We start from the raw sequence: 18,852 nt of genomic DNA, 5'->3' as shown, positions 1-18,852 counted from the left end.
GGGTAAGCGTGTTGTTCCATTTGGATTGTGTGTGTGAGCTTCCTATTGGGACATCTGGTTGGCCACTGTGAGAGCAGGATATTGGGTTAGATGGGCCCCCTTTGGCCTGATCCAGCAGGCTCTTCTGATGTTCCCCAGCAACTGCTGATTCAGTGGGAGCTAAGGTGTGTGTGTGTGTGTGTGTGTGTGTGTGTGTGTGTGTGTGTGTGTGTGTGTGTGTGTGTGTGTGTGAGTGTGTGTGTGAGTGTGTGTGTGAGTGTGTGTGTGAGTGTGTGTGTGTGTGTGTGTGAGTGTGTGTGTGAGTGTGTGTGTGAGTGTGTGTGTGTGTGTGTGTGTGTGAGAGAGAGAGAGAGAGAGAGAGAGAGAGTTGTCTCTTTTCGTGATCTACTGGAGGGAGCAGAGTCGCTTGATTGAAATACACCTCTTCCTTGCCCAAAGGCTCACATCCGACATAGTGCATTTAATTATTGAACACACACACACAGCCTGGCTCCTTCCCAGAGCAAGCCATAGAGTCAGAAACAGTACCATGCCAATGGCCAGCAAACACACAACTTAAGGAGACAAGCCAAGAAATCTTTTTGTTATGTATTATATTCAAACCTCCCCCCCTCCCCCCCCCAGTTTCCATTTGATTTCATCTTAAAGGCTGCTCCCAGCTTCGTAATCTGGCCTGCGGATGTTTCTGGTTGCTCCCTGTTTCCCTGAGAAAGACGGAAATTTCAGCGGTAGCCTTGGATATTCTCAGTGCCCTCAGTGAGAGAAGGATGGATAAATCTGTCCATTTTGGCTTTTCATTTTTCCAGTCTCAAGTTCAGCTTGTCCACTTCATTCTGCAATTTTTAAAAAAAATTCTCATGAAATTTCTCATCAGCAATTTTGAGCAGATTTCTCCTTGTGTACACATTTTTATATGCACCTTTCTCTAACGTGTGCAGTTTTGCAGAGCAATTTCCCCTAATATAATGCATTTGTGTGTGTTATTTTCACAAATATATGCATTTATATTTATTTATCGTTTATTTATTAGATTGATAATCCTGCCCTTCCTCCCAGCAGGAGCCTAGGGCAGCAAACAAAAACACTAAAACGCCCTAAAACTTCATAAAAACAGACTTTAAAATATATTACAACAAAACATCCTTTAAAACAAAACATCTTAAAAAAAATCTTAAAAGCAATTCTAGCACAGATGCAGACTGGGATAAGGTCTCTACTTAAAAGGCTTGTTGAAAGAGAATGGTCTTCAGTAGGCACCAAAAAAATAGCAGAGATGGAGCCTGTCCAATATTTAAGGGTAGGGAATTCCACAGGGTCAGTGCCGCCACACTAAAGGTCCATTTCCTATGTTGTGCGGAACGGACCTCCTGATAAGACAGTATCTGCAGGAGGCCCTCACCTGCAGAGAGCAGTGATTTACTGGGTATCTATAAGGGATAAGACGGTCTTTCAGGTATCCTGGTCCCAAGCTCTGTAGGGCTTTGTACACCAAACCCAGAACCGTGAACTTAGCCTGGTAACCAGTGCAATCCTTTCAGCAGTGGGGTGACATGCTGGCAATACTCTGCCCCAGTGAGCAGAAGCAGATGCACACTCCACTCTAGTATCTGCATTTTTGTACACATTATTTATTTTTATTTATTTATTATTTGATTTATATCCTGCCCTTCCTTCCAGCAGGAGCCCAGGGCAGCAATTACTTGGCTGAAGAACTACACTGCAAAATTATGAATTTTGAAGGGTTGCTGTGCTCTGAGTTGCATATTTATTTATTTTTGGAAAGTGCAAATTAGGTAAGATCACCTTTAAATGTAAACCAAATTGAATTTCTCCTCTGTCCCTAGTTGAAGATTATTTCTGCTTCCCAATGTGCCTGGGGATCAGGGGATCATAGCAAGCTGCCTTACACCCAGTCCGACCATTGGTCCATCTAGCTCAGTCTTGTCTACACTGACTGGCAGCAGCTCTCCAGGGTTTCAGGTTCTCTCCCAGCCCTGAATGGAGATGCCATTGGAGATTGAACCTGGGGCCTTCTGCATGCAAGGCAGATGCTCTGCCACTGAGCTATGGCCATTGCCCCAATAATGGTTCAGTCCCTCTGTGCGTGTGCGTGTGAACTCTCTCCCATTCCCGATGATGCAACAAGGACTCTCCAGGGCTCTTTCCTGCAGGGCCTCCTACTCTCACTCCGAGGCCAGCCGCCGTGCTCTGCTGACAGTTCTGAAGGGTAGCAGCCAATGAGAGGGAGAGATGAGGAAATAGTTGACTTGATTTATGGATTATCTGACCCAATCATTCCTGGAATTGGCACCATTTCTGCCTCGGTGTACAATTGTGTGAGGCTTTTTTCCCCCTGCTTCAGCCTGGGGCTCTGAAAATGTCTTCAATAATATAAGATACTTAAGAGCAGGGGGGGAATGTGTGATCTGTTAATTGAGAGCGCACGGCACTTCTGCGACTAAACGTTTTAAGTCCAGGAGATAAGGTGGAGAGCAGGTTGATGATCTGGAGCAAGTGTCCCGGTCAGCGCTCTCAGCTGGGAGGTCTGGTGACCCAGTCTTCAGCCTCTGCTAAGAGCAGCCTCTCTCATAACCACCTTGGGCCAGGAGCAGCTAGGACAGAGGGAGAGGTTTGGTTTGGTTAACATTTTAATGTGAACCTACCTAATGCACACTCCTTGCAGCTACCCTTTGAAATGCATTAGCCCTAATGCTACCCTGTTCTTGCTTCAGAGGGAATTCTAATTTTCCCCTTCTTCCAGTGGATCTTTCCATTGGATTTTTCACAAGGGCACGTTTTGACAGGACAAGTCAGTCGCTGTCCTGGAACCTGAGTGTACCAAGGGCTGAGCCTGGCCTCTTTTGCTCTCCTGGGCTCACTTCTCTGGAAGCACCACAGATCAGAGTCAAAAAGCACAGAAGAGGCTGCGATGCCTTTGCAGTTCTTTTGGTGACCAAAGCCCTCCCTTTCGATGGGTAGAGAGACCTCGGGGGCCTTTCTGACTTGGAATCGGCGCAGATCAAAGGCCGCCTGGTGGGGGCCTTTGTGATGTTTGTTAATTAAAGCAAAGAAACAAAAATGAGCATTAATTACTCAGCTGGGGATATAAAGTGAAGGCGGTGAGACAAGAAAAATGTAGGAGATTATCTTACTGATCTGTGCTAGGGAGATGCCTGGAGAATATATGAAAAAAAATTAAATGGACTGCCTCCAAGTCGATTCTGACTAATGGCGACCCTATGAATAGGGTTTTCATGGTAAGCGGTATTCAGAGGGGGTTTACCATTGCCTTCCTCTGTGGCTGAAAGGCAGTGACTGGCCCAAGGTCACCCATTGAGCTTCACGGCGTGTGGGGATTCGAACACTGGTCTCCCAGGTCCTACTCCAACACCATAACCTCTACACCATAAGGAGCTGTTTTATATTGCAGGGGTGCTGAACCTTGGGCCCAGGGGGCCGAACACAGCCCTTGAAGCATCTCCACCTCTCTCTAGCCCTTGGGTCTCTCCTGAGGCCATTCCCTCACTCCCCAGGCATCAGCCCTCACTGGCCTTACTTCACACCCTCCTTGACCCTTTTTGCCTGGCTGGAATGTGTCGTTGATCTCTGAAAATGGGTGCATCCACACTAAGCATTTAAAGCGCTATGATACAACTTTAACACTCATGGCTTCCTCCAGAGAATCCTGGGAACTGTAGTTTGTTAAGGGTGCTGAGGGATATTGGGCGACTCCTATTCCCCTCGGAGAGGTACAGTTCCAAAGGTGCTTAAACAATCTGAGAGGCGCCAGCCATGATGTCGTTTAGGCCCCCATTAAAAATGTATTTGTTTGTTCGGACAGTTCCTGGCGGTTCATGTGTAGTATTTTTTCCCAATTTTTTTGGCTCTAGATTTTTATTGCGATATTGTATCTTGTTGTATTGGTAACTGAGCTTTGTGATTTGATGACTTTTACTCTGTAAACCACTTAGATCTTTTTTTAATTAAAGTCTATAAATTGAAATAAATAACAGAGCAATCCAAACCGCCTTTGGACTGGGCTGGGGGTTGGGTTGGGCAGAGGGGTCCTTTACCCAGCCTCTGCTTGTAGAGTGACACCAGTTTTGCTCTGCTAGCAGTGGTGACAGGTTGCTCCGTGTCAGTGGGGCAGTGGAATCCACTCTGTGTTTTAGTCCAAACTTTCAAGAAGCTCTCCAAAGTGCTTCAGCCAGCTCCATTTGCTGGTATGGACCTCCCCTTCCTGCCAATTGAACATGCCGGTGGGTGGAAGTTCCACTGGTAGGGATGCGGGCGACATTAAATTCAGTTCACACTGAAAGCACTGAATCTAACAAATTCCAAAACAATACTTGAACTGAAACAGAGCCATCCTTTGAAATTCGCACGTACCTGAATTTTGTGAAGCAGTTCTCCAACGAAACCATGTTCACACAAATGCATATATTAGGGATGTGTGTGCAAAAAAATTAATATATTGACAACAATAACATACAAGGCTGCATTATTATTATTTTTATTAGGAGAAATTGCTTGCAAATGTATGTAGATTAGATAAAACTGCATCCAAAATTTGTTTACGATGAGCAACTCGCGCCAAAATGCTGGAGGATTTTCAGAGGATTAAAAGAAAATTGCATATTGCTGCAGAAAGGTGGAGAACCGAATTAAAGATTGAAGAAAGGAGAGCACAAGAGGAACCAAAATGGACAGATCCTTCCGTCTGTACCCGCTGGTGGGTTTCATGTGCTGCCAGCAGGCAGCAAAAAGCCCAGGAATGGGTCTATTCATTGCCCCTGCTCCAGGCTGGCTCAGAAAACCGCTTGCCCCCCAGCCTTCCCCCACGCCAGCTGGCATGCTTGGCAGGCCTGTAGATGTGGTGGTGGCAGCCCTGCCCCTCTGTTAAGCCAGCCAGGCAGCAGCTGTGGGTTAGAACTGCCCTGTGACAGCCAGTGTGGTGTAGTGGTTAAGGTGTTGGACTACAACCTAGGAGACCAGGGTTGGAATCCCCAGACAGCCATGAATCTCCCTGGGTGAGCTTGGGCCAGTCACTGCCTCTCAGCCACAGAGGGAGGCAATGGTAAACCCCCTCAGAATACCGCTTACCATGAAAACCCTATTCATAGGGGCGCCATTAGTCAGAATCGACTTGAAGGCTGTCCATTTCCATTTTTATGCAGAAGCACATCTCAGAATTCTAGCTGTAGACATTGCATAAAAATGCAATAATAAAAACAGGCCTTATTTTGAGTTAATGTTTTGATTTTGCGCTGACGTTGGGCAGCACCTCTGTGTCTGGAACATGCCCAGGTGTGCAAGGGGCCAAACAGACATTGAGGCAGTGGGACACATTTATATATTTATTTTATTTCTTTATTGTCACATGTATATCCCCACCTTTCCTCCAAGGAGCTCAAGGTGCTGTGCCAACATGGTTCTCCGCTTCCCCACTTTATCCACACAATAACCCTGTGAGGTTGGTTATGCTGAGAGGCAGGGACTGGCCCAAGGTCACCCAGTGAGCTTCATAGCCTAGTGGGGATTTGAATCCTGGCCTCCTAGGTCCCAGTCGGACACTCTAACCACTGAGCCACACTGGCGTTGGATCATAACGCATAGGAGAGGAAAAGAACGATTCTGTAGCTGATGAGGCAACGCCCAGGACGTGGGGGGGAGGTTTGGGGGGGAGGTCCTTCAAAAATGCACAATGGAGAGAATAAAAAAAAAACTGTAGAAAAAGTCAGAAAAAGAAAGGGCACTGCTGCAGAACCGAGTAGGTTCCTGAAGCATTTGGGGCATTTCTCATCAAGGGAGTGTACAAACACTGTGCACTCTAAAATGCCAAACTTATTGAACCATGTCAGACAAATTCTACAATATTCATCTGCAATAGCTGGGTTCAGTGTTTGCCAGAACATGCAATGTTTACAAGTGGGGACAGGGGGTGCATCATGCAATGTTCCCATGTGTGTCCGGCCTGTAGCTAGTAACTCCAACGTTCCTGTTTTGAATGGGACACCTCTGCAGGAGGATTTGGGGGGCATTTTCCTGAACGTGAGTAGAACCTGCCACACCATTGGGGACCTTGCTTTTATAATGCCTGAACATGGCTAATGGATAAAAGCAAAACACTGTATAATGAAATATCTTTTATGTATAGGTCATAAAAACGTAGGCACTTGATATCACAATCATATTAAACTTTTTGCTTTAAACGATTTAGGGCCCCCTTGAGCTCCTGGAGGAAAGATGCGGTGTTATTTTATTCCATTTCTAGCTTCCCTTTAAAAATATAACTTTCCCCCAGGAACGTCAGCAGGAAAGGACAAGGAAGCATGCTAGAGGACTCTTCTCAGTGGCTAGCACACTCCCCTTTCATGCTGATTGGCTCTTAGGATGCTGGAGACATAGGGACCCTGCTGGAATCCTGCTCCCAAAAAAGCAAAGGGTCTTAAGACCCCTTGAGACTGCTGATGACTACACCTTTGCCCAAGACAGCTCGTGATGTTAACTCAACACATTAACACACTTTTATTACTATTACTATTTCTCTTACTATTACTAGGCTGTGTCCCTTTAAATTCATGCTATCTCTCAGCCCTGGGGTGTGGCTGAACTAATCAGAAGACATACTTCAGTATTTAAGTGCTCAGTTGTAGCCTGACATTTAATGGAGCAATGTCTTTCTTGTGTAGGAGCTCTCCAAGGTTCTGAAAGCCCCAAACATTACGGCCCTCTTCAACCTGACCAACAAGTGACCTGGCTTGGAATCCAGCAACTGCACAAACATTGCAACAGACACACAAGTCTGTGCGCACAGGCCAGTGAGAGGGAGGAGTCCTCGAGGTGCCAAAACAAAACGAACTGCAGGGTTGGAAAAGTAATGAAGATGATTTATTGTAGCCCGACGAGTTTTGGGTTGGCACGCAACCCTTTATGAAGGGCAATCTTAAGGAGGCTAAAGAGTAATTTCTTGTAAAAATGACAAGTAAAATTTAAAGGAACATCTAGCTCTGGCGCATGATGCCACACACATAAATCTGTGTGGCCGCACCACGTTTCACTTGACATGCTTTCCCAACGGCTGGTTTTAATAGCAAGGTTGCAACGCGTAATGCAGAAAGAGACCTGCTCTGGTGGCTCTACCCCTGGCAATGCAGCCTTTCTCTGGCAGCTCATGTCTCTCCCATTAAAAGAGGAAAGACATGGGGATGAAAGAACTGGCTGTTCTGTGTCTGCGGACCTGCCAAGAAGGCAAGCAGAACGTGCGTCTACGTGGGTGGGTGTGCAAGAGAATAAAAGAACATTACTCAAGGTAACCAGGGCTGTGTGTCAATCGTGCCAATTCTGTTCTCCCTTATTCCTCTTGAGGTATCACCTCATTGTCAGTCTGAGTAATCTGGGATTTGGGAGGCACCTTTCAAAAGGGCCGCCAGTCATGTCCAAAGCACAACATGGCAGCAAGAGAGAAAGTGTGGTGTGGCAGTTAGGAAGCCAGGGTGACATAATAGTTAGAGTGCCTGGGAGACGCTTGTCCTTGCGTAGCCATGAAACTCAATGGGTGACCTTGGGCCAGTTGCTGTCTCTCAGCCTAACCTACCTCGCACGGTTGTTGTGAGGATGAAATGAGGAGGGCAAAATCCATGTCCGCCACCTTAAACCCCTTGGAGGAAAGGTGGGTTATGAATGTATTACTTATTCCTATACACATTCTCACCCCCTTGAATCTAGACGTGCATACACAGAGAGGATTTAGTACCTGTCACACAATCCTGGCTGCTTCCTAATCCAGCCACGGAGATAGGTGTGTGTGTGAGAGAGGAGAGAGATAGCCTGGGAATCCTGCCAGGGTCTGGGCTGGCTAGGTAGCTAGCCTGGAAGCAGAAGCAACTGGTTTGAGTTTTATTTTTCTTTGCAGAGCTGAAATCAAAAGAAACTCATCTTGTAGGCGTCTAACCATTGGGGATGGACAAACCTGTTTTGTTTCTTTCCCTTTCTTATTTTTCCACTCTTAACTTCATTCTCCACCTTTCCACATAAGTTTGCAATTTTTTAAAAAATAAAACAAGTCCTCATGAAAATCCATCAGCATTTTAGAGCAACTTTCTCCTCGTCGACACATCTTTGTAAGCAATTTTGCCAAGGGTACACTTTTTTGCAAAGCAATTTTCCCCAATGCCGTGCATTCGTGTAGGTTATTTTCACGAATATAATCATCCTTACAAATGATTTCCATGAATGTATGCATTTTTGTAAACCTTGCTCGGTGGAAGAACTGCATGGCAAAATTTGGGAAAGTGTGCCGTTTGAAGGTGAAGCGGATCCTGATTTCCTCTGGAAGCCAAATCAGCCTGAAAAACATGCCAATAGTCCACGAGCTGGTGAGTCAAGTGAATCTTGGGTTTCCTTTGATGAATGTTGAGAACCATTTCCTCTGGGAACAACAAAAAAGGAATCTTGAGTCCATTTAATTCACTTAGCAAATTCTAATGCCGACTTCGGCTAGTTAGTTATGGGCTCTCTGATGTCTAGTGCAGCTTTCCGCAACCTGGTATCCTCCTGGGCTGGTTGGGGCTTGATGGGAGTTGTCGTGTGCAACATCTGGAGGGCCCCAGGTTGGAGAAGGGCTGGTCTTTGGCTGTGAGTGCCATCTTTTTGCTTCTAGAAGAGTCACTGTGTTAGTCGGATGCAGCAAACCACCAAAAACCCCAAGCCAATGAAGAACTGTTTATGGGGTCTTCAAGACTGACAAATAGGGAAGGGCTGTAGCTCAGTGGTAGAGCATCTGCCTTGCATGCAGGAGGCCCCCCGTTCAGTCCCCACTGGCATCTCCAGGTAGGGCTGGGAGAGACCCTCCCATGTGAAGCTGCAGAGAGTTGCTGCCAGAGTCGATAATGCTGACCTAGAGAGACCAATGGTGTGAAGGGCCGTAACTTAGTGGTAGAGCATCACCTCTGCATGTGGGAGATCCCATATTCAGTTTCCAGGTAGGGCTGGGAGAGACTTCTGCCTGAAATCCTGGGGAGATTCTGCCAGCCAGTGCAGACAATATTGTGCTAGATGGAGCAGTGGTTTGACTCAGTATAAGGCAGCTTCCTATGTCAATTTATTGCAATGTGAGATTTCATATAGACCCCCTCCCATTTTCTTTCTCTCATTCCCTTCTCTCTCTCTCCCCCCCCACTGAAAATACCCCTCATGCAGCAATTGGGCATACCACCCTTTCCCAACTTTTGGGTCTCCAGATGTTGCTGGACTACAGTTACCATCATCCTTGACCATTGGCCATGCTGGCTGAGGCTGATGGGAATTGTAGTTCAGCATCTTCTGGGGACCCACAGATTGGGAAAAGCTGCCATAGACCTTTTTTATCTGCACCTAATTGCTGCACAGGGGCAATTTTCCGGGGCCTGTATGTGAGAAGGGTTAACCCTCCTCTCCCCAGCTAACACCAGGGATGCAGTTGTCCGGGGTCTCGAGGGGTCTTAGGCCCCTTGCTTTTTGGGGGGAGCAGGGTCCCTAAGTCTCCAGCATCATATGAACCAATTAGCATGAACAGGGAGTGTGTTAGCCACTGAGAAGAGTCTTCTAGCATGCTTCCTTGTCCTTTCCTGCTGATTGGAGCCCTTCAGAGGGAAAGGATATATTTCTCTGCATATTTCACCAAGGTTGCTCAATAAATTTGGAAGTGGATAACTTGCACTTCATAAGTGAGTCTCATGCATGTGTACCTATAAATCATTCACAAAGCACACACCATCTGCATTCATAACTCAGTGTTTGGATAGAGTTTTTGAATGTATACCACATTGCTTAATCAGTTAGGTGGTGGCTGGTGCCTATTGGGACTGGTGGGGCGGAAAGCAGAGAGCCCAACGGGAGGTGGAGCCAGAGCCAATTACAGGCAGAGCCAATTAATGCTAGCATTGACCCTATCTTCCTCCCTGCTGAGTTCTACAATGGACTGAGGAGGCGGGAGGCGGCAGCCAGGGCACCCGTTGTACAGGTTGCAAATAGGAAGGCGGGCAAGTGGGGGTGGCTGAGGGCAGGCTGAAGTTGGTAGGGCAGTGCCCCGTGAGCCCCTAATGGACCAGCCACCACTGTTTCTATTCCGCCTACCTCTTCTCCCTGAAGCCTGTTGCCCGGTCACTCATCCAACTGCAGCAAGCAGTTGGGAGAACTATGGATAGGGGATGGGGGACAAATTTGATTCAGTTTTCATTCAAAGCTAAATCTATCAGGTTCACACCTTCCAAAGTGATACAAGAACTGAAAAACAGCCATCCTTCAAACTTCTCGCTTACCCAGATTGTGCGATGAAGTTCTCCAATCAATGTTTACAGAAGTGCATATGTTAGGGGAAAGTGCTCATAAAAATGAACATATTAGTGAAAACAACGTTCTGAAATGCATTACGTCAGGGAAAATTGCCTGCAAAAAAGATGTAGATTAGTCAAAACTGCGTACAAAAATGTGTTTATTATGAGAAATTTACACTAAAGTCCTGGAGAATTTTCATGAGGGTTTTTAAAAAAGAAAATAACAAATTGATGAAGAATTCTGGAGAACTGAATTTAAGATTGGAAGAATGAGAAGTGGAGAGAACCAACACTGAGAGATCCTTAAGAGCAGGAAAGAAGGCACAGGGAACCATTGGAAATGTGATCTTCCCCAAGGGCAACTACAAGGTCAGGGGCTCTTGGGAAAACTGCATTTCCCAAGGCAACTGAACTGTTGCGTCCTGGCACATGCTGGAGCCATGAGTTTTCCTGGCATCGCTACCAATAAAGGTGCCTCTCAAAGCCTGGCTGTGGTACCAGTTGAGGATTTGGAGATATACATATGCATATAATGGACCAATTAGTCAGCTGAAAGCTCCTTAATGAGCTGGCAACCCGCGCATAGATATTGCACAATGTGCAGCTCCTTGTCTATCGCTGTAGTTGGTCCAGTCTATTATCTCGGACTGTGTGGCTGAGCTTCTTCTCTCATCTCACCCCCCTGACATAACACTTCCATTTGTGGGTTTTTCTAATGCATGCCTCACCAGAGGCATCTAACGTCATGTCCAATTACGTCTAGTTAGGGGCTAATCTTCTGTACAGTAAGGAATTGCTCACCTTGCACAATTCCCACCACTCGTTTGTTATGCCAGCTCTTTGCTCACACCCAGGCTCCTGCAGTAAGTACACAAATTAATCAGGACAGCCAAAGAGGGAAGGAAAGGAATGGGGGGGGCGGAGAGGGAAGGAAAATGCCCCTCAATTTCTTGCCAATCGGACACAACAAAGGCATTACAGCATGTGGGAACCGGCATACCATTCACTCCGGAATGAGCTGATTGCTCTTGACAAATGGCCCCCGAACGACAAGACAAGGTGCCAGCTGCGTACCAATGTACACCTCTAAGCCTCAGCGGCTATGTCAGTCCTACTGAACACAAGCCAGGGCAAGTGAGAGACTTTGTTGTGGTTTTGTGGTTTCCCCGAGCAGTAGAACGTTCTGGAAGCTGTCTTTCATAGCAGAGTACGTTTCCTCACGAGAGGACAGGCCTGGACACTCCAGTGATATTTTTTTTCTTTATGTGTGAGTGTGTAAATCATTCCTTATAATAGTGAAAGTGGGTGGCGAGTGCCGATGGCTGTTTTGGAGCCCAAACGCTGCCACTAGGCCAGGGGTGGCCAAACTTGCTTACAGTAAGAGCCACATACAATAAACTTCAGATATTTGAGAGCCACAAGACATGAACAAATATTACACACACGTTTTTATTGTTATATGCACATTTTGTTACAAAAACTTTATATAAATATTAAGAAATATATGTACATAATAATATTTATTCATGTATGTAGTTTTTAAACTGTTAATTTGTATTTGTTTCAATAATCACAAAGTACACATGTCTATACCAAATGTTTTCAAAATCCTGAATGATTATTGTTCTAACTATATGGAACATATTTAATACAGTAATGAACTACGGAAACATTTAAGAAAAATATGCAAATAAAAGGGGTAAAAACAGATATTTTAATGATATTTATTTGTCTTAGTAAATATCTGGTCAAAACATGGAGGAAAATATGTAAACCAATAAAATTAGAGATATTTTAATCTACAGCACCCAGTATCACGTTAACACTCCGCTAATTTCACTGTCCGCAACACAGCCACACACGGCATAATCACGCGATCGCAAGCCACGGCCACTAAAACTAACATTGTCAGCACCGGCTTGTACGATTACTGATTCTCCAGCACAATTATAAAGCTTGAAAAATTTTTATTTACCTTTTATATTAATTGTAATGCAAAAAGGAACTCAGCCAACATATTTCCGCAAGAGCCGCACATATATGTCAAAGAGCCGCATGTGGCTCGCAAGCCGCAGTTTGGCCACCCCTGCACTAGACAAAGAAGATGATATCAATGTGCTTGGGGGAACCTTGTTGTGTACAGTAGTGTGTGTGTGTGTGTGTGTGTGTGTGTGTGCGTTAAGGGGAATGTAATTTGAGTGGTTAACATGCATGGTGACCGGCCATTGTGCACGTTCACAGGGCTTCATGGAGAATGCGCACATTAACTTTTCATGAAGAGGCAATTGTGCATATTTCCCAGTCGGTTTACATAATCTCCAACTGGCCTTGGTACATTCTCCAGATAAATTGGGAGCTGGAGGAGGAGGGGAAATTGGATCAAGCAGGGGGTTGGACTTGATGGTCTTATAGGAACCCTTCCCTCTCTGCTCTGCTATGATTCTATGGCTGTATGCCACCTTGAGCTCCTTTAATTTGATACTTTTTCCTTGTTATTTTAAAAGGCAGCCACCACCTTATGAATTTTTCATGTGCCAAACTTGCCGCTGTCCTATATATTTTGCCCGCTCGCTCAGGCTGTGGCGGCCGAGACATCCGCTGCTCTGCTCCCCCACGAAAATCAGACAGGCGAGAGTCGGACTGCCAGTGAGGAAGCCACAAAGAGTGTAAGAAGAGCATAAGAACATCAGATGAGCTGGCTGGATCAGGCCAGCGGCCCATCTAGTCCAGCATCCCAGGCCAACCAGATGCCCATTATGGGAAGCCCAAATGCTGACCTGATCACAACTCCCCACTTGCGATTCTCAGCAACTGAGATTCAGCGTACTGCCTCCGACCGTGGATCAGCCCAAAAGGGACCCATCTAGTCCAGCACCCCGTTCTCACAGTGGCCAGCCGGGTGCCTGTGGGAAGCCCGCAGGCAGGACCTGAGCGCAACTGCACTCTCCCTGTATGTGGTTCTCAGCCACTGGCATTCCATGGCATCCCGCCTCCAACCGTGCAGGTACGCCTGGCGCCGACGCTGCTATCTTTTCGGCGCCAGGTGAAAACCTTTTTATACTCCCAGGCATTTTAAAAATTTTAAAAATTTTAAATATTCTTTTTAAAGAAATTGTTTTGTAGTGTATTTTAAAACAGTGTTTCATTGCTGGTATGTTCTGATGTTGTTTGGTTTCTGTTCTTTGTTTGTTTTGCTTTTTGATTTTCTTATATTTGTTCTATTCATATATTTTCTTGTTTATCTTCTATGTACACCGCCCAGAGAGCCTTTTTGGCTTAGGGCAGTATATAAATTAAATTAAATAATAAATAATAATAAAATAATCGTGGTGAGCAGCTTCAAATCTGAAGAGCTCCCCTCCAGGAAGTTACCCCCCAAGGGAGATGCCGAAGAAAGAGGCATCAGCTGTTGCTAGCTTTCCCAAGCACACGGGCAATTAATGCTCCTTTCCTGCTTGTCCATCCTTCTCTGTATATGCCGCCCACGCATCCCGCATCCCACACCCCACCCATGCAAAAGCTGCAGCTGAGTCTCTTGCCGTCTTCAAAGAGCTGCTCTCCCAGGTGAGACTCGTGGAGAGTTCTCCTGGGCTTGTCAGTCACCCAACGCTTCCCTTTGCTTGGCTTCTCTCGGTAGAAGATGTTCTCCTGAAATCTTTGCTAGCCTGTCAGTGAAGAGAGTCTCCTGTCCTTTGCACCCAGCACAGAGACACATGAAGGTCTTCTGGAGCTGAGCTGAAATTTGTTAGGAGACTTTTTTTCCCCCTGAGAAATGTTTTTGAGATGTTCCTCTTCTCCCACCACCACTTTGCAGAATTTTCTCCAGATATTCGCTATTGTTTGTTTGTTTTGGCGATGGTCACTGTACTTTTCCTGACAGTGCTGTGCTGAATCTGTCTTCCAATTTCTTGAAAGCTTTTTTTCCTTTGAAAAAGAGGGCTCAATTTTTCTGCCCCTTTCTCAGGACACTTCAGAACCTCTCCACCACCTGAATTTATTATTATGAGGTGACTGTTGGGAGTAAAGGACCAACATTTGTAACAAGTAACCTGAACCCTGGGACGGGGGGCAATAGACAGAAAGGCAGCCTATTCTTCCCTTGCTGATTCCTTCTTTAGTATCTACTGGTTTGTTTTTTCCTCTCAGGCTTTACTTCCTTCCTCTTCCTTTCTAGTTAGCCAGAGATAGTTCCTGTGAGTGCAAGTGTCATGGCTCTGTGATAGCCACATGTATGCCTGTGGTCAGAATGACTTTATTTTCCCAGCAGTGACCATGGTATTCCCAATCTCTATGTAGGGATGTGAAAGCTGGACAGTGAAAAAAGCAGATAAGAGAAAAATCAACTCATTTGAAAAGTGGTATTGGAGGAGAGCTTTGCGCATACCATGGACTACAAAAAAGACAAATAATTGGGCGTTAGAACAAATTAAACCAGAATCACTGGAAGCTAAAATGATGAAACTGAGGCTATCACACTTTGGACACATAATGAGAAGACCTGATTCACTAGAAAAGACAATAATGCTGGGAAAAACAGAAGGGAGTAGAAAAAGAGGAAGACCAAACAAGAGACGGGTTGATTCCATAAAGGAAGCCACACACCTGAACTTACAAGATCTGAAGAGGGTGGTTTATAACAGATGCTATTGGGGGTCACTGATTCACAGGGTCGCCAAAAGTCGTGATCAACTTGAAGGCATATAACAACTTAAAATAAACCTTAACTTTCTTGATTCTTTCAACCAACAGTCTGATCAGACTTATTTCTGCACTCTGCCGCAATATATGCCAAACTCCAACAGTGGCCAAGGGTAATGTGCATCTTTTTCTTTCCAGTAAACATTTCTCCAGCACACTGCAGCAGCCTCCCCAGCTGCCCGCTCTTCCTGATCTGAAAAAGGATGCCCCAATGGGAAACCCAAGCAGGACTTGAGCGCAGCAGCACTCTCTCCTCCTGTGGTTTCCAGCAACTGATATTTGAAAGCATACTGCCTGCAACAGTGGAGGCAGAACACAGGGGGCAGGGTTAGTAGCTATTGATGGCACCTTTAAATTTTGGGCAGAAGAGGAGATTTTGGCTGTTATAGAGCCAGTAAGCCATGATAAAAATTCATTGGAGCAGTGGCAGCTGACAACTCCATGTCAGCAGGGCAGTGGAATCCGCTCTGTGTTTTAGTCTGAACTTTCAAGGAATTGTCGATGGTGCTGAAACCTATTCCCCAAATGGGAGGCCACGTCCCTTGGTATAACTTAACAGTAACATGGGAAGCCACCTTCTACCATCAGTCTCTCAATCTCAGGGTTGTCTGCCCTGACCAGCAGTGGCTCTCCAGGTTTTCACACAGGAGATTTCCCCAGTCCAACCTTGGATTGAACCTAGGACCTTGCATACGTAAATAAGGTGCCCTCCAACTGAGCTACAGTTCGGGTTGTTGGAGAAATTGGATGAAAACAGAAACAGGAGCAGAAATGGCCAATGTGCGGCTTCTTTGTCCCGTGCCTGGAAGATACTGCAGTGAATACTGTTGTTGCTGCTGCTGCTTTCAGCCTGCAAATGATTCATAATTGATTACATCCCCCCTCCATTTGCATTCTGTTTCCTTTGCATTGAAATGAAGGGGGCGGAATGATGTAATAATGTAACTGACATAACTGAATTAAGATACGCAATTTTGCCACGGTGGACAGTGAGATGAATAACGTAGATTTTGGCAGAAGAACTGCAGCGGAACAGAAGCAGTGCCGCATGTGACAAATACAGAGCCAAACAGAAAATAATGTCTTCTTGATTCCTGGCTTTAGCCCCCTTTCCTAGCCCCTAAGTGGGCTGAAACCTGTGAGGCTAGTAGCACCATGCCAAATGGCCTAAAGGGAACTGCTTTCGTTTGCACCAGAGCTGAGGACAGGTATTACCAATGGAGTCTCGTGGCTCCGATGTCAATGGAATCTGCTCTGGGTTTTAGTCCACATTTTCAGCACCTTGGACAGCTCCTTGAAAGTTCTGGTGAAAACCCAGCGCAGATTCACTGCCCCCCTGACCTCAGAGCCACCCGTCTCTGCTGCGTGTTACTCCTTGGCCCATTCCACTGTTCAGCACCGTTGTATGTTCCCGTGGATAGAAGGTCTCATTCCTCTCATGCTCCCTTCCTGCTGCTGTCTTCCTCTCCCATTCTAAGGGGTGGGGGCTGACATCTTTTGGGACAAAGCCACCATCTGCTTCCCTTCTCTGTTCCAGCTTGTCTTTGATCCATCCCTTTTCTCTCTGCCGCCTGTCAGCCTTTGTCCTTTTGTTTTTTGCCCTGAGTATTGTTCCCCCGGCACAATGGGGGGAAGAAGAATGGGAATCAGAGAGGGGACCGATGGTCCTTCCTAGCCTCAGGGGAAAATGAGATCTTGGGGATTCTCAGAGACACCACTAATTAATTATGTTCTCTACCTTTCCCAGAATCAGGGCTCGGAAAGCTCATTTTTTAAAAGGAACTAGTTCTAGTTCAAGCTCATCCTATCTGCAAAAGGACCTTGTTTTACTTTATGTTTTGTCCCTTTGCAAAAGGGACTGGTTTAGTTTAAGTTCATCCAAATGCTCCTTGGCCTTTCCCCCCCCCCCAGCATTCAGAGTGTTAGAACCTGCTGTGCTGAAGTATTAAAATATACTTAGAATCATATAATCGTAGAGTTGGAAGGAGCCTCTAAGGCCATCCAGTCCAACCCCCTACTCAACGCAGGAATCCAAGTTAAAGCATCCCCGACAGGTGGCTGCCTAGTTGCCTCTTGAAGGCCTCCAGGGCTGGGGAGCCCACCACCTCCCTAGGTAAGAAGACTTTTTAAAAAGCCAAAACACATACACCATGGAATGTGAACAGTTTCATCCTCCTCCTCCCCAAATCATAACCTTTAAGATTAAAGGCCCAAAGAGCCTACAGAATAAAAACCAGATGTTAGAGAATCAACTTGAAATTGAACCTCCACTGTCGAAGGCGGTATGCTTCTGAATGCCAGTTGCTGCATAGCTCAGGAGGGGAGAGTGCTGATGTGCTCAGTCCTGCTTGCAAGCTTCCCATTGGAAATCCAGCTGGCCACTGTGAGAACCTTTTCTTCTCCCACCATAGTCCTGACAGCCCCCCCCCATGTTGCTGTTAGCCCCAGGCAGGGAATTGCCATTGACACTATTTCTTCTTTGCCCTTGGTAAACTAAGGAAGGGACATAGCTCAGTGGCGAAGCACTTGCTTTGCATGCAGAAGGTTCCCGGTTCAATTCCAAGCATCTCCAGGTAGGGTTGAGAATGTCCCCTACCTGACAAAACCCTGGAGAGCCACTGTCGAGTAAAATCCCAGAGCCAGGCACAACTGTACATCTCTCTAAAACAATCTGAAGTCAGCAACTGTAATAAAACATCCTAATCGTAGGTCGCTCGGCGAGGGAGGAAATATACGTCGCAACGATCTGGGGATGGGGGAGCAATAATAATAATAATAATGATCTGAGAATTTATATGCCACTTAATGACAAGCAGTTCTAAGCAGTGTAGAAGTAACTCAGTACAAGGAAGATAAAAGTCAGTTAAACTATAAAGCTCAGTTAAAATGCCTGCTGTTTCCGCACCCAGCCAACACTCTGTTAAATGAGACGGGCCGCTTCCTGCTGTCAACTGGGAGCTGATGCCACAAGGGACTCCCAGGTCTAACTTTCAGGTCCTCTTTGATGACAGGCTGAGTAGGATATGAAGCGGCTTGTTCAGTGTGTGCGAACTAATGGGCTCTGGGTAAAAGCCTAATATTGTGCTCCTGCAAAGAGAATCCATGGCTCCCCTCAGCAGCACAAGGTTTTGAAGAAAGTTCCTTCCCAAAATCCTTGCTGTAAATTTTTGATATTCAGTATTCTCTGAACACTTGAATGTTTGATGGATAGTTACTGAATATTCAATATGCTATGATTTATTTTCATTATTTACAATATCTGACAGCTCAGAGTTGACACTCTTAATTAGCTAACGTAGCCTACTTGTGGGTTTCTTAAAGGCACCTGATTGGAAACATAATGCTTGGCTGAATGGACCTTTGGTGTCCTGATCCGTAGCAGTCTTCATTGCTGGGAACAGGTTGCAGTTCAAATGAGAGGGCAGGAGGCAGGCTCAGGGCTGCCTGAGTCAGCTTTGTGCTGCAGTGAGGTCAGAACCTTGGACAGGAACAAACTGCAGGAGTAAGAGGTTCAGGACCATGGATAGCAATCCTTCAGCAGAGAAAAGAAGTTGTCCTAGCACTGGCGTGCTGTAGCTGCCACAGCCTGGAAGATCCGGACTGAAGCTCCTGAGTGCTACAACATGCCAGTTAAAGGGCCAGTATCCTTTGATGCAGCTTTTGGTGCCTTCTAGGCAGCAGGGCTTTGTGATGTGGAGACTTGTTCTGTGGAAGCTCTGTGGGGCTTTATTGACCTTCAGAGGAGTCAGCGGTCCATCCTTCAGTATCCTATGAACATAAGAACAAGAGTCAATAGGCAAAGGGACATTCTTTGTGTTTGGGAGACCGTTGTGGAGTC

This window comes from Rhineura floridana, chromosome 19 (genome assembly GCF_030035675.1).
Source record: "Rhineura floridana isolate rRhiFlo1 chromosome 19, rRhiFlo1.hap2, whole genome shotgun sequence".
In the NCBI taxonomy this organism is placed as follows: Eukaryota; Metazoa; Chordata; class Lepidosauria; order Squamata; family Rhineuridae; genus Rhineura; species Rhineura floridana.
This window is presented reverse-complemented; position numbering follows the sequence as displayed.